Source organism: Neomonachus schauinslandi, chromosome 6 (assembly GCF_002201575.2).
Source record: "Neomonachus schauinslandi chromosome 6, ASM220157v2, whole genome shotgun sequence".
NCBI lineage: Eukaryota > Metazoa > Chordata > Mammalia > Carnivora > Phocidae > Neomonachus > Neomonachus schauinslandi.
In genome coordinates, this window is record NC_058408.1 from 54,324,377 (window position 1) to 54,346,407 (window position 22,031).

Consider the following 22,031-nt stretch of genomic DNA (forward strand, 5'->3'; position numbering starts at 1 on the left):
TCAGGTCATGATCCCAGGGTCCTGGGATCGAGCCCCGCATCGGGCTCCCTGCTCGGCGGGAAGCCTGCTTCTCCCTCTCCCACTCCCCCTGCTTGTGTTCCCTCTCTCGCTGTGTCTCTCTCTGTCAAATAAATAAAATCTTTAAAAAAAAAAAAATTACAATCTTAATAAGAGAATGAATCTTAACAAATATTTTAGTTTTTCTAATAACTAGCTGAAGAATTGTGGCACAAAACTTAGACTAAGGCTAAGTATCTGGAGCCCAGTTGTCAGCTGAGACAATTATTAGTAGTCTTTCCGCCATTTCCACCATAAACATTTAAACTTCACTCACTATGACAAAGCCAATAGGGAGAAAACTATAAGATGTCTTCAAGCAGCTTAGCACCAGTAAACACAGGCAGCATGAAATGGTGCTGATCTGCATTTAAAGAAAAAGGAAAGATAGAGATAGGAAAGGTGGTTTCAAGTTGCAGTGCCTAAAAAAGAAAGTGAGGTTTGAACTGGGTACTGAAGAGTGGGGAGGGTTTCAGTGTGTGCAGAGAGGACAAGGTCTTTCAGGGAATCAGAGAATCTTAATAGTCCAACATATCCTGGGCTGGTTATCATCCAGGCTCTGCTCAGAAACATCCACTGATGGGAAACTGAGGCTTTGATGTCTGGAAAAAAACTCTTATTGGGAAAGAAAAAAAAACAAAACAAAACTTTTTTTTTAAGTAGGCTCCACGCCCAGCATGGAGCCCAATGCAGGGCTTGAACTCCCAACCCTGAGATGGAGACCTGAGCTGAGATCAAGAGTCTGACGCTTAACCAACTGAGCCACCCAGGTGCCCCGGAATGTTTCTTAACAATGGTCTGAAATCTGCTTTCTGATCATATTTCCTTGGTCCGGCTTTTGCCCCCTGGAGCTTCTCAGGCAAAGTCTTCCTCCCTGTAAAAAGTCCGGGATTAATCTGAGCCCTGGCACAAGGAGTCCATCTTCTTCCCAGGCTTTTCCGAAAGAACTGCAGTGACCTAATGTTTCAAATGTTAGAATGACAGAGACTTTACTTCATTTCAGTCTTTCCTGTCAATGTAGGTAGACATGAATATTTTTCTTTCTTAGTTTTTTCATACAATACGTGCTACTTTCTGAAAAACGGCAAGCTAAGACTCCCACAGTTCACTCCTCAGTGGTGCAAGTATACACAGTAAAGATTCATTAGGCTTCAGAATTATGGCCTGAAGTGATGACTGCATCTTCCGGCATGTTCTTTTCACATGTTTACCCTCATAGGTGCTGTTTTTATTAGCATCTAAATTCCCAGAAGATACAGCCTTGATTTTATTTACCTAACCCAGTGGATTGGCCAGAATCAAGGGAACATAAGAGTTTAAAGATAAGTAGAAGATAAAACAATAAGAAAAATAAAGAGGAACAAAGGCTGTCAGATCCCAGAAAACAAAGAAAAATTAATATATAAAAAGGAGTCATAAATAATTTATAAGAAATGGAACTGTACTTTTTCAGTTCAATGTATTTTGTGGAAAATGCATACTTGAGGGCTTATAGCTATCATAAATATTACTTTCATAAAATTAATAAGCTTCTGGATCAGAGACTACATTTTCAATTATGTTGCCAATCAATAATTCAAGTAACACAAGCATAGACTTCTCTTGTCGCCACTAGATGGCGCCTACTTGCTTTCTCTGTAGGAAACCAGTGCCCTTCCAGAAAGCTGCAAAATCAATGCAATTTTTCAAATTAGATTTAAATTCATTCTTGGTCTCCTAAAAATGCTTTTATTTTGAAATTGAGAGATTAGAATTGTGCAGGACCATCTCAAACCTTTGTGTCTTTTTAAGGATAGGGTCCCGCAGAGAGATTTAAAGGTGCTGGTATTCATTTATTTATTCAACTAATATTTTGAGCTCTTACTATTCACCACGCACCATTTTAGAAATTGCAGAGGAGCGGGACGCCTGGGTGGCTTAATCGGTTAAGCATATGCCTTCAGCCCAGGTCATGATCCGAGGGTTCTGGGATGGAGCCCCGCATCAGGCTCCCTGCTCTGCAAGGGAGTCTGCTTCTCCCTCTGCCTGCTGCGCTCTCTCTCTCTCTCTCTCTCTCTGACAAATAAATAAATAAATCTTAAAAAAAAATTGCAGATGGGAAAAAAATAAGTCTCTAACCTCATGAAGCTTAAATTCCCATGAGATGAAACAGTAAACAATGTGGGTGTTGCCAGATGATAAATGCTGTGGAGAAAATTGAACAGTAGGGGGGATATTAAATGCTAGGGCAGGAGGATTGGTTTGTTATATGCTTTGGTTGAGGAAAGCTTCTCTGATATGATAAAGTGACATCTGAGCAAAAACTGAAGAGAAGAGGGAGGAAGCAATGCTTTACACAGGTGCATCTCAGCAGAGTCCCTGAACCTGGAAGCATCAGGGAAGGAGTGCAAGGCCAACATGTCTGGATCACAGACTTTGTGGGGGAGAGGGGCAGGAGATGAGGTCAGAGCTGTGGTGCAGACCTGGATTGTGTGGAGCCTGTGGGACTTTAATTTTTACTCTGAACGAATAGTAGACCACTCGAAGGGTTTGGGGTAGAGAGACGTGATGTGACCTAGGTTTTAAATAAATTACTGTGGCTGCCATGTTGAGAACAGACACTGAGGAGTAAGATAGGAAGCTGGCTACTGGGATAATGGAGGTGAGAGATGATGGGGCTTGGACCAGGGTAGCAGCAGTGGGAGTGGTGAGAAGGGGCTAAATTCTAATGTATTTTGAAGGAAAAACCAATAGGATTTGCTGATGGATTAAAGGAGGGGTGCAGGAGAAAGAGAGGAGAGTCAAAAACAGTTTCCCAGAGTTTGACCTCAGCAATGGGGAGAATTTTGAAATAGAAAAGACTGAAAGGAAGACTGAAAGGTTGGGGAGATGGGGGTTGCAGACCTACTACACTTGTGATGCCTACTCCATACTTACTACACAAGTGGAGAAACAGAGCTGCTGCTAATGGTTGAGGATTATGCAGCTGTAAGAGATACCACTCACATTCCCAGTCACCTGTTAAGCGTTTATTTATTCTGAAATTTTTCCAGAAGACGGCAGTCAAGTGTTTAAGGAAAAAGGCAGCTTTTTCTAATTAGCACAAGAATGCCTTTGGGGCTAGATACACTAGTCTTTCATCTAGGGAGAAGTACAAGCTAGAAATATATATTTGGAATTCATTAAAGTCAGGCAAGGGGATGAGGTCACTAAGTGAGAGAGTTCGTTGAGGAAGAGTCAGAGCACCGGGCCCTGGGTGTTCCAGGACTTAGAGTGAGAAGGAGTGGTCCACAAGACAGGGGGTAAACTCAGAAAGAGGTGACCCAAAGCCAAGTAGAAAGGGTTTTTCATGAAGGAAAGAGACTTCCACTCCATCCAATACTGCCAACATGTTAAGGAAGATGAGAACTAAGAATGATCATAGAATTGGGCAACTTGAGAGTCCTTCAGGACGTTGACAAGAGCTGCTACAGTGGAGTGAGGCAGCTTGATTGGAAGAGATTAGGAGAGAAGGGGAGAAGAGGAAGTAGAGATTGATTGCAGACAATTGTTTGAAGTTTTGCGTAAAGAAGAGGAAAGCAGTGAGAGGCCAGCTGGAGAGGGATGTGAAGTCAAGGGAGGGTTTTCTAAAGATGGGCAAACTGATAACACGTTCACAGATTGATGGCATTAATCCAGTACTAAGGGAAAGGTGACAATCCAGAACTGAGAAAAAAGCAAGTGCTGAAGTGGTATCTTAAGGCCGAGGGGACGGCATGCATTAGAAAGGTGCAGACCAGCTCCTCCGTAAGAACAGAAAGGAAACAGAACAATGGGAGTTGACAAGACAAACTGGTGAACTGATGGTGGAGGGAGCATGTGGAATTCATCAGGTGAGAGCAGGGATTTATCATATTTGTCTGAAGTCATTTTATGTCTTTAAAAAACATTTCTGCATATATTCTCATTGGTTAAACCCTACAAATACTATTTCTACCACCAAATACATCACACACACACACACACACACAGTAGAGTGATCCCAAATGACTGACCTAAGGGTAACCATAGGAGGGATGTCAACTAGGTTTAACCTACATCCATCATTGGGATTCAGACCTGCCCAGCACTTCAGAAGAACCAATGGGGCAGAAACCACAAAATCCATTTCTTTATGGTCCCAAAGTGCCTCTTAGAAAGCAATTCATCCTACAGGATGGAATTCAAGCAAAACCTACTTTGAGTTGCTAGAACCCATCCTCTACCCAGCTCTGTAGACTCACAGGTCTATGTCCCCTTACCTTTAATAGTATAGTGATAAGGTCAGACCACACATTCTACTTTCTCATTAGAAAAACATGTCATAATTTATAGCTACAGGATTATATTGCCAACAAGGTGTGTCTCACTAGCAACAAGGTAAGCCAGTCCTGTTAGGGGATCCCTGCCCCCTATTGAGTGGACTATAAATAGGTGGACAGCAGAGGTGGCGCACATATTTTTGAACAACTGACCACAGTTGCTATTGAGGAGAATCATCAATCAGCTTATATCATCACACAATCCTAAATAAATCTTTATTAGCAATGCAGAATTTAAAGATGACCACTTCACTTCTCTGCTGTCCAAAAATACAATTATAGATGAAAATCCTGAAAAGGATTATCACAAGAGTAATGCTTCACTTACTATACTCACCCCTGAAAGTGTTCACATGAGTCTGGGGATGAAGGAAAATCTAACACCTAAACCAAAATCTACAGAACAGGGTATAGCAGATGATCAGCAGCTGCATTTTTAAAGAGCTAGTGAATGTGTGCCTTCTGAAACTTTTACACTATGGTAAAGTAAAATGTCTGAAGGTCTAACAATCTCATCTTGGTTGAGATATATTCTTTTTCATAGAAAGGCAGGGTTTCCAGTAGCACAACTTCTCTTGGCATGTTTTTAATAATGTTCCTTTCATTCTAAATGCTTGGTAGTTGGGGACATGAAATGGTCTCTTACTCAAACAATTCCAGACTTCAGCCCAAGTTCAATCTGAATAGAAAGTGATTAAATTTCTTAGCCACAGGCTCATATAAAGGATGAAGGCTATGTGCATATTAGCACTGAAACCCCGATAATGCATCCTTGAAATTCTATTGTGTGGCAGTATAACCTGTCTTGCTAAAATTCATAATATGTTTTCAGTTTTGCAAAATAAGACTCCTAGTTTTAAAAATCATCCCTGTTTCCCCAGTGTTAGAAATAGTCTACATTTGAAGCAAAGGTTATGACACATTTTTATATCAAACAATAATGGGGGGGGGAAGACGGGTATTAAAAAAATCAAAGCTATCGTTCTTTTTTATTTTTATTCCCCTCTAAAACATTTTAGCACTGTCATTTCTATTGGTCATGAAAAACAAATTATGCTAGGTTAAACAACTGACAAGTTGTTTGGGGGAAGCATGGGATGGTTAACGCCTGGGCAGCATCTGTGAAAAGCACAGCATGACCATAAGAATTTAAATATTTCCAATATGCCCCTTCCATGTGGAAAAACATGCATATGTTTCAACTAATCAAGGTTACGTAAAAAAGAATAATTATGGAACATATGCACATAACCTCTTGTCAATCTTTATTCTAAGAACTGGGGTCCTCAATACATTAGCTGGGGTCTTATTTCTGAAGGGTTTTAATAGCAATGTTTTGTGAGCACAGGGCTCCACCAAAAATAGAGTACATGGGTCGCATAAAGAGGGAATAGTTTTCAATGCAACTAGTTGAATTCACTGGCTGAAAAGTGTCTATGTATGACTATATTTAAAAACATATTTTCTCAAAGAAAGAGGCTACATCTTACTCATCTGTGTTTCCCTAATGCCTATCATATTTAGAGTAAAGAACATCTGTGGATTTCTTCCTTCTTCTTTAAAGCAGGCCATTTTGCATACCATTGATCAATGTTAGTTTTGGGGAAAAAAAAAAAAAAAGCTTCCCTCAAGCCTTCAAGTCATCCCAAACTGAAAGCAAGGTCCTAGAACTGTGGTTGAATAAGCAACATAGTGAGTTACATATGAATTTTATAGACCCAGATTTGAAGTAGAACTCAATTGTGTCCCTAAGGTAAACATGGAAAGTCTAGTAATCAGAAAAAAAAAACAGGAAATCTTAAAAAGCTAACAACCTGAGAGAGTCCAGCAGTGGGTGAAAGGTCGAAGTCTCAGCACGAGGGTTAAGAACAATGGGTGGGATGGGAATGAGGAGGGCCAAGGTTTCATAGCAGACAAAAGGTGAGTGCCAAGCAGGTATCAGAGACCAGACGCAAATGCTAGCATTTAGGATCAGGGTTCTGGTACTCCAGAGGCAGAGGAGGAGATCAAGACAGAATTCCAGGCCCAAGTGAGCCAGAGGATAACCAGGCAGAGACCAAGATGCCAACTCGATCACACAATGGAAGACAGAGACTTTTTCATTGGATACAAAGCCGAAGCCATTTATGCAGGACCTCAGGGTGAAGAGAAAGGACTATCAGTGCTGCCTTGAAATTTACAGCTCAGCAATGTCCTTTACAGTTTCCTCGCCTAAGAGCTGCTAGTTCTAGAGCCTTGGTTGGGCTGAGCCTGCATGTGAGGGTTACGTGGCCCCCAACACTGAAGGAGTGCTAGCACATGAAACCAAGGCCAGCACTTGACAGAAATTCCTCCAGCAATAGGAATCTGTATGAATATTCCACCACAAGTATACAAAAAAATCAGAATCAGCAGCTATCATATCTAAATAGGGGATTGAGTTCCATACTTTTTCAAAGGATCTCGAGGAATATAACAAAAATCAACTCTATTTCATCCTCATAGCTTCCATGTAAAACACAATCAAGAGATAAACTATATTCCAAATACACAAACCAAGTAAGAAGCATATCAAACACTTGGCCAAAAAATTGCAAAGTGAATAATTATTTTAAGTCTCAGCAGCCTCTGACATGATTTTCCTCCTCTATCTCAAAACATCCTCTTTTATGGACTCCCATTATTCCAACTTCCCTGACTTTTCTCTTTCCTCACTGATTGCTCTTTCTCCATGTTCTTCGCTCATTGTCCCCCCTTCCTCTTCTATGCTTCCAAATATCGAATACTGCTAGACTTCCTTCTAGACCTTCTTTTCTTCTTTGTCATCTCTATCTTCTCTCTAGTTGATCTCATCTACTGTAATGGCCTTAAAAATTTATATATATATATATATATATATATATATATATATATATATATATCTGCGGATTTCTTCCTTCTTGGAATATATATATATATATATATATATATATATATTCATCTCTAGCACTCATTTCTCCCCTGAACTTGACTTCTCTATACCCAATTCTAATGCTTAATTGGCATTTCCACTTGGATGTCTAATAGACACCTCAAAATTAGCATGTCCAAAACGAAACTGTAATTTCCCACTTAGTCCCCTCCCATCATCCATACTTGCTCCTCCTCACAGTCTTCCACATCTCAGTTATTGCTACTACCATTAAATCATGTGCTCAAATAAAAAACCAGAGCTATTTTTGCATTCCTCTTTCCTCGGCTCTCTCCCTGTCTCACTGCCTCCACTGCGGCCATCCTCCTACTAAGCTGGCAACACCTCTTACCTGGACTACCATAAAAACATCCTAACTGGTCTTCCTGATACCACTCTTGCTCCAATTAACCCATTCTCCACCAGTTAGAGAGATCATTCTAAAATCTTATGTCAGACCATGTCTCTGCCTTTTTAAAACCTTCTGTTAGTTTCCTAGTGCAGTCAGAAATATCCAAATTCCTCACCCTGGTATTCCAAGTCCTAGGCAGTCTGACCCCTGTTGACCTCTATATCTAACACTATCCCCACCTGCCACGTTCAGCCTCCTTTCTGCTCATGCACAGCAAATCCATTCCCACATCAGGGCTTCTCTAGAAACTGCTCTTCTTCTGGAATGTACTTTCCCAAGACCATGGCATGTGTGGGGTCCTCCCTGTCATTTACTTCCCATCCAAAACATCACCTCTTTAGTGAGGCTTCCTTGACCAGGCAAAGAAAAGTAGCAGCTCAGTCACACTCTATCACATCACCAATTTCTTTTCTTTAATGTACATAATCACAATCTAAAGTTTTTCTTGTTTGTTTTTTATTGCCTCTCTTTATCCACTAGAATATAGTTTCCATGAAAACTGGAACATTGGCTGCTAAACTCCCAAGTGCCCAAAACACTGAACTGCATCTATTAGGCAGTCAATACATATTTGTTGAATTAATGAACAAATAAAATGAATGAGTAAATAAGTGAATGAATCAACATATAAACACTGGAGGACATGAGGTTTGTGGATGTGGTAAAGAAAATGATCATAAATATGGCTTTTGACATACTGAGTGTGATATATTTGAAATATCCAAGTAGAGAGTCAGGAAGTCAGCTGGAAATGTGGGTCTGGAGTTTTAGCCCAGGAGCTATAAATGTGAAAGTCACAGGTACGTAAGTTGTACACGCAAGAGTCTGTCTAATATCAAATGACACGGAAATGATCCTTGGGTAGGTTCAAACTTTACGGGCCAGGTAGAAGATAATGTGTCTGTAAAAGAGACAGAGTGGCCAGAGAGATAGAAGGAAAACCAGAAGTACGTGGCATTATGGAAGCCAAAAGAATATTCTTTTGGCATGTTTCAAGAAAGAGGAGCAATGGATAATGTTAAAAGCTGTTGAAAGGGCAAGGTAAGTACAAACAAATGGTTATAGGAATTTACAGAAATTGAGCATGTGTTATGTAGTTTCCTGTACCCTTAAACAATGTTCTGTAAGTAATTTAAATACGTATCATTTCAATGATTTTTGCTATAGATTACTTTGCTTAGTTAAAAATTATTTCATCTTTTTTTTATTTTATTACGTTTTTATTCTAATTCCATTATAGTTAACATACGGTGTCACATCAGTTTCAGTGTACTGCTTTAGCTTTCTTACGCATTTTTTTGTGTCTCTTCGCTTGCAATCAGGTTTATAATTGTCACTTCTTACTGTTAGCAAATTCTGTTTTAAGAACATTCCCATTCTAACTTGCAGCTTTGTTTTACTCTAGAATGAAAAGTCCAGTAACCTAATGTGTATGGTCTGAGTCTAAAGAAATGAAAAAGTCCAGAATAAGCCCACAACCGTATAATACAAGAGCTTTAGATCATAGACTTTGCAATATTAAGTTTGACTACCCAAGGCTCTTTTTGCCTCCTCCCAATAATTAGTGAAATTTAGAAACTGAAAATATAAAAAAGAGGTTTTCAAATAAGTACGTTATTATAATAATATTTAAGAATAATTGAATAGGATGCACAGAAGTCAGTGGCATTCCTATACACCAACAACAAGACAAAAGAAAGAGCAATTAAGGAGTCGATCCCATTTACAAATGCACCCAAAACCATAAGATACCTAGGAATAAATCTAACCAAAGAGACAAAGGATCTGTACTCAGAAAACTATAAAATACTCATGAAAGAAATTGAGGAAGACACAAAGAAATGGAAAAACGTTCCATGCTCATGGATTGGAAGAACAAATATTGTGAAGATGTCAATGCTACCTAGAGCAATCTACACATTCAATGCAATCCCCATCAAAATACCATCCACTTTTTTCAAAGAAATGGAACAAATCATCCTAAAATTTGTATGGAACCAGAAAAGACCCCGCATAGTCAGAGGAATGTTGAAAAAGAAAAGCAAAGCCGGCGGCATCACAATTCCGGACTTCCAGCTCTATTACAAAGCTGTCGTCATCAAGACAGCATGGTACTGGCACAAAAACAGACCCATAGATCAATGGAACAGAATAGAGAGCCCAGAAATGGACCCTCAACTCTATGGTCAACTCATCTTTGACAAAGCAGGAAAGAATGTCCAATGGAATAAAGACAGTCTCTTCAACAAATGGTGTTGGGAAAATTGGATAGCCACATGCAGAAGAATGAAACTGGACCATTTCCTTACACCACACACAAAAATAGACTCCAAATGGTTGAAAGACCTCAATGTGAGACAGGAGTCCATCAAAATCCTAAAGGAGAACACGGGCAGCAACCTCTTTGACCTCAGCCGAAGCAACTTCTTCCTAGAAACATCGCCAAAGGCAAGGGAAGCAAGGGCAAAAATGAACTATTGGGACTTTATCAAGATAAAAAGCTTTTGCAAAGCAAAGGAAACAGTCAACAAGACCAAAAGACAACCAACAGAATGGGAGAAGATATTTGCAAATGACATATCAGATAAAGGGCTAGTATCCAAAATCTATAAAGAACTCATCAAACTCAACACCCAAAGAACAAAGAATCCAATCAAGAAATGGGCAGAAGACATGAACAGACATTTTTCCAAAGAAGACATCCAAATGGCCAACAGACACATGAAAAAGTGCTCAACATCGCTCGGCATCAGGGAAATCCAAATCAAAACCTTAGTGAGATACCACCTCACACCAGTCAGAATGGCTAAAATTAACAAGTCAGGAAACGACAGATGTTGGCGGGATGCGGAGAAAGGGGAACCCTCCTACACTGTTGGTGGGAATGCAAGCTGGTGCAGCCACTCTGGAAAACTGTATGGAGGTTCCTCAAAAAGTTGAAAATAGAGCTACCATATGATCCAGCAATTGCACTACTGGGTATTTACCCCAAAGATACAAATGTAGGGATCCGAAAGGGTACGTGCACCCCGATGTTTATAGCAGCAATGTCCACAATAGCCAAACTGTGGAAAGAGCCAAGATGTCCATCAACAGATGAATGGATAAAGAAGATGTGGTATATATATACAATGGAATATTATGCAGCCATCAAAAGGAATGAGATCTTGCCATTTGCAACGACGTGGATGGAACTGGGGGGTATTATGTTGAGTGAAATAAGTCAAACAGAGAAAGACATGTATCATATGATCTCACTGATATGAGGAATTCTTAATTGCAGGAAACAAACTGAGGGTTGCTGGAGTGGGGGGTGGGGTGGGAGGGATGGGGTGACTGGGTGATAGACACTGGGGAGGGTATGTGCTCTGGTAATCGCTGTGAATTGTGCAAGACTGTTGAATCTCAGATCGGTACCTCTGAAACAAATAATGCAATATATGTTAAGAAAAAAAAAAGAAGAAGAAGAAGGTAGCGGGAGGGGAAGAATGAAGCAGGGGAAATCGGAGGGGTAGACGAACCATGAGAGACGATGTACTCTGGAAAACAAACTGAGGGTTCTAGAGGGGAGGGGGGTGGGAGGATGGGTTAGCCTGGTGGTGGGTATTGAGGAGGGCACATTCTGCATGGAGCACTGGGTGTTATGCACAAACAATGAATCATGGAACACTTCATCTAAAACTAATTATGTAATGTATGGGGATTAACATAAGAATTAAAAAAAAAAAAAAGAAGAAGAATTGAATAGGGGAGCCTGGGGAGCTCAGTCAATTGGGCAGCTGACTCTTGGTTTCAGCTCAGGTCATGATCTCAGGTCCTGGGATCAGGCCCCACAACAGGCTCTGAGCTCAGCAGGAGTCTGCTTGAGCATTCTCTCTCCCCCTCTCCTTCTGCCCCTCAACCCACTCGCAGTCACTCTCTCTCTAAAATAAATAAAATAAACCTTTAAAAAAAATAATTGAATATAAAAATTCAGAAACAGCAAATGATGCAATGTCATTCCTTGTTTTAATAACACAAAAAATAAGGTAATCTCCCAAGTAAAAATTTATAGAGTAATTAAAATTGAAATGACTAGACTTCACCATGAAAATTAAAGTAATCAAATTTCAATACAAAAAATACAATCCAAAGTCTAATTTGCAAAATGAAATTATTTTCACCTGAAATCTTATACACAAGGGATGAAGTTTATAAATGAGGTTTTAGTAGTAATCATATCAGAACTACAAATATATAAACATGTAACTAAAAAAATATTCTCAAAGAAAATATCTGAGCTACAATATACATTGCTAGATACATTATATCTTAACTGCTTGACCAAAAACCTTTTCCATGAGTATGCACTTCTATGCACAAGTTGTAAGCATGCCATCTAAATATTTTATAAGATCTTAGGGGGGCGCCTGGGTGGCTCAGATGTTTAAGCATCTGCCTTCGGCTCAGGTCATGATCCCAGAGTCCTGGGATTGAGCCTCACATCGGGCTCACTGCTCAGCAGGGAGCCTGCTTCTCCCTCTCTCTCTGCCTCTCCCTCTGCTCATGCTCTCTCTCTCTCTCTGTATCTCTGTGTCTCAAATGAATAAATAAAATCTTTTTTTAAAAAAAGATCTTAGTGTATTAGATAAGCTCCTCAAATGTCTTCATGACAAATTTATTTATTTATTTATTTATTTATTTATTTATTTGAGAGACAGAGCACAAATGAGGAGTGGGGGGAGAGATAGAGGAAGAAGCCAACTCAACTCCTCGCGCACCAGGGAGCCTCATGCAGGGCTCGATCCCAGAACCCTGAGATTATGACCCAGCCAAAGGCAGACACTTAACAGATGAGCCACCCAGGCGCTCCTTCATGACAAATTCTTGAAGGTCATGAAGCTCAGCTAGAAACAGAGCCAACTTAACTTTTGCCTATGGTAAAAGGTATGAATAGAAGTTCACTTTTTACATATGAATATTCAATTTATCCAATACCATTTGTTAAAAATTCTACTCTTTCCAACGAATTGCTTTTGCACCTTTAACAAAAATGAGTTGTCTGTGTACCTGTAGGTCCAGAACTTTATTCTGTTCCACTGGCCTATTTGTCTATCTTTATGCTAATGTCACACAATCTTAATTATTGCAGTTTTATAATCATTATTAAAATCAGGTAGTGTTTATTCTCCAACTTCGTTATTATGTTTTAAAGTTGTTTTGGCTATTCTGGGTTCTTTGCATTTCCTACGAATTTTAAAACCACCTTGTAAATTTCTACAAAACAATCTAATATTTTAATCTCTACCAATAGCCGTCTTCACAATATTACTCAGAAAAGGTTTCCTCCTCCACCCCAAGCTTGTACATACACACACAAAATGTTGAGCTAAAAGCATAAGAATTTTCCCATGGATGTCTGCTCTGCTAAATGCATTAAACTTTAACAAAATTACAGACTCTTATAACAGGGAGGTACATCTCCTCTAAACTCTTTCATGCAAGCAATCAGTTCAATGTTGTTGGGGATCATACAAAAATATTTATCAACTATGGCCCAAGCACTACCTAACTAGCCAGTATGGTACAGCTTGATAATAAGAAGACATAGTTTTACAACAAAAGTCTGAACAAATAAAAATAAATATTGTATCTTGAATTCATGAAAATTCCTGGACATGATACAAGAATACTTCATTTTATTGTGCTTTGCTTTACTTCACTTTGCAGATGACGTTCTATTTACAAATGAAGGTTTGTGGCAAAATCTCTATTAAGCATGGCCATTGACACCACTTTTCCAACAGCATTTTCTCACTTCATGTCTTTGTGTCACATTTTGGTAATTCTTACAATATTTCAAACTTTTCTTTATTATATTTGTTATGATGATCTGTGATCGGTGATCTTTGATGTTACTATTGTAATTGTTTTGGCATGCCATGAACCACAGACATAAAAGACAGCCAACTTAATAAACATTGTATATCCTGACTGCTCAATACGCTGGCCGTCCCCCTGTGTCTTTCCCTCTCCTTGGGCCTCCCTATTCCCTGAGACACAATATTGAGATTAGGCCTCTATAAGTGTTCAAGTAAGAGTCACATGCCTCTCACTTTAAATCAAAAGCTAGAAATGATTAAACTCAGTGAGGAAGGCATGCCAAAAGCTGAGACAGGGCAAAAGCTAGGTCTCTTGCTCCAGACATCCAAGTTGTGAATGCAAAGGAAAAGTTCTTGAAGTAAATTAAAAGTGCTACTCCAATAAACACGTGAATGGTAAGAAAGCAAAGGGTAGGGCGCCTGGGTGGCTCAGTCATTAAGCGTCTGCCTTGGGCTCAGGTCATGATCCCAGGGTCCTGGAATCAAGCCCCACATCGGGCTCCCTGCTCAGCGGGAGGCCTGCGTCTCCCTTACCCACTCCCCCTGCTTGTGTTCCCTCTCTCGCTGTGTCTCTCTCTGTCAAACAAACAAACAAATAAATAAATAAATAAATATCTTTAAAAAAAAAAAAGTGAAAGGGTGTCATTGCTGATATGAAGAAAGTTGTAATGGTCTGGACAGAACATCAAACCAGCCATTACATTTCCCTAAGTCAAAGCCTAATCCAGAGCCAGGCCCCAACTCTCTTCAATTCTGTGAAGGCTCAGAGAAGTGAGGAAGCTGCACAAGAAAAGTCTGAAGCCAGCAGAGGTTGGTTCATGAGATGTAAGGAAAGAAGCCCTCTCCATAACATTCAAATGCAAAGTAAAGCAGCAAGTGCTGATATAGAAACTGCAGCAAATTATCCAGAAGACTGAGCTAAGATAATTAATGAAGGTGGCTTCTTTAAACAACAGATTTTCGGTGTAGATGAAGCAGTCTTCCATTGGAACAAGAGGCCATGTAGGACTTTCATTGCTAGAGATAAGTCAATGACTACAAAGCTTCAAAGGACACACTGACTCTCTTATTAGGGGCTAATGCAGCTGATGACTTTAAGTTGAAGCCAATGCTCATTTACCATCCTGAAAACTCTAGGGCCCTTAAGAAGTATGCTAAATCTACTCTGCCTGTGCTCTAGAAATGGAACAACAAAGTCTATATAACAGTACATCATCTGTTTACAACATGGTTTACTGAATATTTTAAGCCCATTGTTGAGACTTACTGCTCAGAAGAAAAGATTCCTTTCAAAATATTACTGCTCATTGACAGTATACCTGATCACCCTAGAGCTCTGATGGAGATGGACAAGATTCATGCTGTTTCCATGACTGCTAACACAAAATCCATGCTGCAGTCCATGGATCAAGGAATCACTTTGACTTTCAAGTCAAAATTTAAGAAATAAACTTTGTGAGGCTAGAGCTGCCACAGATAGTGATTCCTCTGAGGGATCTGGGCAAAGTAAACTGAAAACCTTCTGGAAAGGATTCACCATTCCAGATGACATTAAGAACATTTGTGATTCATGGGAAGAAAACAAAACATCACCATTAACAGGAGTTTGGAAGTTGATTCCAACCCTCATGGATGACTTGAGGGGTTAGAGACTTCAGTAGCAGAAGTAACTGCAGATGTGATAGAAATAGCAAGAGAACTACAATGAGAAGTGGAGTTTGAAGATGGGACTGAATTGCTGCAATCTGATGACAAAACTTTAATGGACAAGGAGTTGCTTCTTATGGATGTGCAAAGAAAGTGGTTTCTTCACTCCTGGAGAAGATGCCATGAAAATTGTTGAAATGACAACAAAGGACTTAGAATACTACATAAACTTTGTTGATAAAGCCACAGCAGGGGGCCCCTGGGTGGCTCAGTCGTTAAGCATCTGCCTTCGGCTCAGATCATGATCCCAGGGTCCTAGGATCGAGCCCCGCACCAGGATTCTCTCTCTCCTCCCTCTCCCACTCCCCCTGCTTGTGTTCCCTCTCTTGCTGTGTCTCTCTCTGTCAAATAAATTAAAAAATCTAAAAAAAAAAAAAAAAGCCACAGCAGGGTTTGAGAGAATTGACTACTGCAGATAAAATGCTACAGAGAAATTTTTCCTGAAAGAGTCAATTGATGTGGCAAACTTCACTGTTGTCTTGTTTTGAGAAATTGCCACGTCCACCTCAACCTTCAGCAACCACCACCCTGATCAGTCGGCGGTCATCAACATACAGGCTAGACCCTCCACCAACAAAATGATTACAACTTGCTGCAAACTCAGATGATGGTTAGCATTTTTAGCAATAAAATATTTTTAAATTAAGGTATGTACACTGGTTTTTTAGATATAATGCTAGTGCACACATAACAGACTATAGCATAGTGTAAACATAACTTTTATATTCACTGGGAAACCAAAAAATTCATTTGACTCACTTTATTGTGATATCTACTTTACTGCAGTGCTCTGGAACTAAACCCTGCAATATCTCTAAGGTATGCCTATATTCACAATTGATGGCATAAAACTAAAATGAAAAGTAACTTCTTCTGCCAAGATGCCTTTATGTGATGTGATGAGCACTGGGTGTTATACGCAACTGATGAATTGTTGAGCACTGCATCTGAAACTAATGATGTACTTAAATGTTGGCTAACTGAATTAAAAAATAAATAAAGTGAAAAAATAGTGTTCTTTCTTAGAGTTAAAAAAAAGATGCCTTTCTTTCACAAATTACAAAAATTATTCTATGACTCAGACAATAGTCAATTCAACCAGTTCTTGAAAACTTAAAAAAAAAAAAAGAAAAACTAAGTTGTCCCTGTGAAGAAAACTCAATAGAACAGGTTGATTAGTGTATTAATTATCTAAATGAAGATAAGTAAATGTAAAATATTTTAAGGTCTTCTTTGAGTGATTTTTGTTTTAATGCTAAGGGATTTTATAAGAACATCCAGCACTTAGCAAACCCAATGCATTATGTGGTCAGCTTAAATGATGCTAACAGAAATATATCTATAGAGAAAAAATAAAGTTCTGATCTGAAACTCAGTACTACAGTTTTTCCAAGTTAGATTGCATGTAAATTAATACTTAGCTACAACAGTCACCAATTATCTCAATAGGAATTTAAGTAATAGAAAACTTTCTCACAAGAACACTCACCTCCTTTATTTTTTTTTAAGATTTTATTTATTTATTTATTTGAGGGGCACTTGCGTGGCTCAGTCGATTAAGCCTCTGCCTTCAGCTCAGATCATGGCCCCAGTCTACGGCCATACCACCCTGAACGCGCCCGATCTCGTCAGATCATGGCCCCAGGGTCCTGGGATCGAGTCCTATATCGGGCTCCCTGGTCAGTGGGGAGTCTGCTTCTCCCTCTCCCTCTGTCCACTCCCTCCTCATGTTCTCCCTCTCTCTCTCTCTCTCACTCTCAAATAAACAAATAAAATATTTTTAAAAATATATTTATTTGAGAAAGAGCACAAGCAGGGGGAAGGGCAGAGGGAGAAGGAGAGAGAGAATCCCAAGCCAACTCCATGCTGAGAGTGGAGCCTGATGCGGGGCTTGATTCCACAACCCTGAGGTCATGACCCAAGCCAAAATCAAGAGCTGGACACCCAACCAACTGAGCCACCCAGGTACCCCCATTTTTTGTTTTTTGGATTTTTTTTTTAAGATTTTATTCACTCACCTCCTTTAAAATGAGCTCAGGGGCGCCTGGGTGGCTCAGTTGGTTAAGCGTCTGACTCTTGGTTTCAGCTCAGGTCATGATCTCAGGGTCGTGAGATTGAGCCCTGCATCAGGCCCCAGGCTCAGTGGGGAGTCTCTTGGGTTTCTCTTCCTCTCCCTCCCGCTCTGCCCCTCACTCTCTCACTCTCTCTCTCTCCAACGAATAAATATTTCTTGAAAAATAAAAAATAAATAAAATAAAATGAGCTCAAACATGGGGATAATCAATAACTTTTACAAAACATAAAATTAAAGGAGTTGGAAAAAAACAATCGGTAAAAAATACATGAGAAAAAAAATTATCTGGCTTGGAAAACAAGTGCACTCATTTTAGAGGGTCTTGAAATATGAATATATTTCATGGATCACAATGAATAATGCAGTCTCAATAACAATGTATTAACTATTTGACCATCCAGATGTGTCATCATACTGAAAACTGATTTGAAAATATGTTCTATTATTTGATAAGCCCTCTTAGTAATTTCATTATGTTAGAAGAGCCCATCCAAAATAACTGCATCCTGGGGCACCTGGATGGCTCAGTCGGTTAAGCATCTGCCTTTGGCTCAGGTCATGATCCAAGGGTCCTGGGATCAAGTCTCACATCAGGCTCCCTGTCCAAGGAGAGCCTGCTTCTCGCTCCCCCTCTGCCTGCTTCTCCCCCTGCTTGTGTGCACAGTCTCTCTGCCAAATAAATAAATAAAATCTTTAAAAAAAAAAATAGCTGCAACCTTCCTCTTTAAACCAAGTAATCTACATGTAAGTCATCCCTAAGGTAAAGTAGGTTTCCCCTTGTTAACATTTTTGCAGTTATCTATGCCTGTACAGTATTCTGTAGTCAAGAACATGACTGATTAAGACTCTGGAGTCAGACCTGAGTTTGCAGGTTCTGCCATTTCTTCATCATGTGACTTGGAAAGTTTTTTAACTTGCCCATACTTCAGTTCCTACCTCTATAAATGGAGTCTCTTTCATAAGTTGCTGTGAGGAAAAGAACATGGCCAATTCTGCTTCTTTTACCAAAGTTCTCCCAGTGGCTGGTTATATGAGCTCAACAAATTTATATCACATCAAAGAATAAATGAATTAAAGGATTTAACACATAGTAAGCTCTTCTAAAAATATTCAAAGAAATTTTAAATAAATATGTAACAGCTAACCTAGATAGCAGAGGTCTTAGTTTCAGAGAGATTAAATAAATTCTCTAAGGTCACACAGTTAGGGGGGTGGTAGTCTAGGATTTAAATCCAGACATTCTATCTTATACCAATTGTTTCTCATTACTTCAAGCTCCTCCCTCCTTGGAGCTTCCAATTCTCAGATTTTCACTTCTTTATTCTCAAGAGTTCCTTCTTTCCACCTACGTGGGCATTTTTCAAAGACCAGGAATTACATGGGCTACCCTCTCTACCACGGTTCGTGTTTCTGGAGACCCTGGAAACTTTTCCCTATAAAAATGTACAAATTTACATATACACAAAAATTTTGGTGTAATTTTAGGGCATTCACAGATAACTCGACCCTGTTCCTCACAGGTTTACTTAAAGTACCTAGTATTGGCTCCTGTATAACAAACAAAAAATGGTTTCTAGCATTATCATGATTATAATCTGTACCTATCAAAACATTACCTAACAAGTTCCTATATAAATATCATTTCTACTAAAAACTTTCTTTGATTACTCCTTGACTGTGAGAAACGCTTTTCTCCTCTGAATTTTTTAGGACTCTGTGAATGTACTACTCATGTGATTTTACAGGCAGAAAGAACCTTAGATTCTCCACTCAAAGTAACATGTTTAAGAACATTCACATAGCATGTATTACATAGCATAGTCACTGTTTATGTATCTTATCTCCAATGCAATAATGAAAGTATCTAGAGAGTAGGGACTGTACCTGCTACATCTTCAATGTAACATTCCTTAAGGATACAGGAATGATTTTTTTTAAAAATGAGTGAAAGAATGGATAATTCTGAGTTAAAAGTGAATACTTCACTATTTTTCAAAGACTCATGAGGCCTTGAAAGTCTCTTTGAGCATTTTAGAATTTCCAATATCTTTTCCTCATTCAGTATGAATCAGCACTGTGGAGCAAAATCTTTTTCTGCACAATCTCTGTAGGATCTTTTTATAAGCCATCTCCTCCCATTCTGGTCTAATCAGTTATAGAGAGTAGCTCTGGATAACACTCTTGAGAGTATGTTATTGCTCCCTGGACTTCATTTTAGTAAGAAGTTTAATACCACAAAAATATATTTTCAGTCTCCCAAAACCTGTTCTAGCTTTTGTGATAAGGTTTTCTATTTCCTTTTAAACAGCTTTCAATTACATATTATGCTTCTTAGGTTATAAAATTGTGATTGTTTTCCATTCTGTAATATAATATTTCCTTTCAAATGAGAGTTGAGTTTTCTGGCCAGATAAAAATCTATTACTTATTAAGAAACTATAGGGGACATGAAGTGTTAAGCTATCATTCATAATCTTGAAGAACTTACCCAAGTTAGAAAAAAAAGACAAAGTTGTGAAAATTAAGCAAAAGATTTAAATAAGATTTCAAGATAGAAAACACTGTCATAAGTAATTGACAAATAAATGGAGTACCTTGTGCTATGAGGATATAGCAAAGGGAAGAGTCTTTAGGCTGGGGTGGTCTGTAAAGGATTTCTGGAAAGAGCTGAGTCTGAGTAGATTTAGGAGGATAGAGAGAATTGGGCAAAAACCAAGAAGAGCCAAGAGAACATTTAAAGTTTTCTACAAACAGGGGCACCTGGGTGGCTCAGTCAGTTAAATGTCTGCCTTCAGCTCAGATTGTGATCTCAGGGTCCTGGGATGGAGCCCCACATCAGGCTCCCTGATCAGCAGGGAGTCTACTTCTCCCTCTCCCTTTGCCCCTCCTCATCACTCGTGCTTTCTCTTTCTCTCTTTCTCTCTCTCAAATAAATAAATAAAATCTTTTAAAAAATGATAACAAAAGTACAAAATGAAAAGTCAAATGAGAATTGGGGGTAAACCAGCTGGGCAAATAATAACAAAATACCCATTAAAAAAATATATTTATGGAATGAATGAAAACATAAAGCATTTATGGAGGAGTGTAAGAAACAGAATGTACCCCTCTTTGTGGATAAATGTTAAATGAGATGTTGCACATAAAACATTTGCACAGTGTCCATTCCATACTAATCATATAAAGAATGTAGGCTATTGGGAGGGGAAGATGGCAGCAGAGTAGGAGGACCTTAGGCTCACCTTGTTCCATGAACACAACTAGGTAACTATCAAATCATCCTAAATACCTCATGAAGACTGGCAGAATAAACTCTACAACTAAAGGCAGAGAAGAGACCACATTGAAGTAGGTAGGAAATGTGGAAACCCAGTTTGGGAGAGAACTAGATTGTGGCTGTGGTGGTGAGGAGGGCGCTGCAGTCACAGAGAAGGGCGAGAGACAGACTAGCATAAAGGGAGTGCATGGGGAAAACAAATCCCCACAGCAATTGGCTTGGAAAGCAAGAGGGCCTGAATTTCGTGAGTTCTTGCAACCAGTGGGGCTTAAAGCCTGGACTTTTAAAGGTCAGCATGCTTGGCTCTGGGAGAGCTCAGAGGACATTGGGGCTGCTCTTGGAGAAAAGGCAGGGCAAACAGCCTGTGGACATACAAGTGTGGAAACAGTGATCTGAAGAGCACCTGGAGCACACAGTGGGAAGGTTATTTACTCTTCTCAGAGCAAGTCCCAGAGAAGCAGCATTCACAGAGAGACTCCTCTGGGAACAAAGAAACTAGCAGGTACCATTTACTTGCCCTATCCCTCAGCATAACCACAGAGTGACCTGTGGAAACCAACACAGCACCAACAATAGCTACCTAACTTGCTTACACCAAGCTCCACCCCCTCATTCCGGAAGAACTTCCAGTCACACTTGCCTCAGTCCCAGGGAGGCAGGCCCCTTCCCCAGAAGACCAATCAAACCCCTGCCCACACTGTATCCCAAACCATGAGTTTTGCAGGACCTCAGTTCTGGCACCAGTGGTGATAGTTCTTATTTCACAAGTAGATCAGAACACACCTTTTAAAACTCACCACATTCAGGCCAAGGACAAACATTGCCCATAACAAGCAAAGAGAGCCACAGACAACTGGCCTGAAGGATAAAGTGACCAGGACACAATAGCAGAGTGCATACAGTGCACTTGGGAGACACTCCCAGAAGCACCAGGCCTGGGAAACAAGGGACACTATACTGCAGGGCACTACAGGACTGCTTCTTCAGAAAGCCATTACCCTCAAGAACAAGAGACATAGCTGTCTTTTCCAACACAGAGAAACAGACACAGAGACTTAGATAAAATTAGAAGACCAAGAAATTTGTCCTAAATGAAAGAACAGGACAAGGTCATAGCTGGACATCTAAGCAAAACAGATACAAGTAACATGCCTGATGGAGAATGTTTTTTTTTTTTAAAGATTTTATTTATTTGACAGAGAGAGACAGCGAGAGCAGGAACACAAGCAGGGGGAGTGGGAGAGGGAGAAGCAGGCTTCCCGCCGAGCAGGGAGCCCGATGTGGGACTCGATCCCAGGACCCTGGGATCATGACCTGAGCTGAAGGTAGACGCTTAACGACTGAGCCACCCAGGCGCCCTGATGGAGAATTTAAAGCAATGATCATAAGGATACT

The 22,031-nt window shown here is 39.7% G+C and overlaps 1 protein-coding gene across 4 annotated transcripts in view; it reads right to left on the reverse strand.

The window, feature by feature from the left end:
• DNM3 (dynamin 3) overlaps positions 1 to 22,031 on the reverse strand; it is a 576,371-nt gene that overhangs the window by 431,532 nt on the left and 122,808 nt on the right. The window lies entirely within an intron of this gene.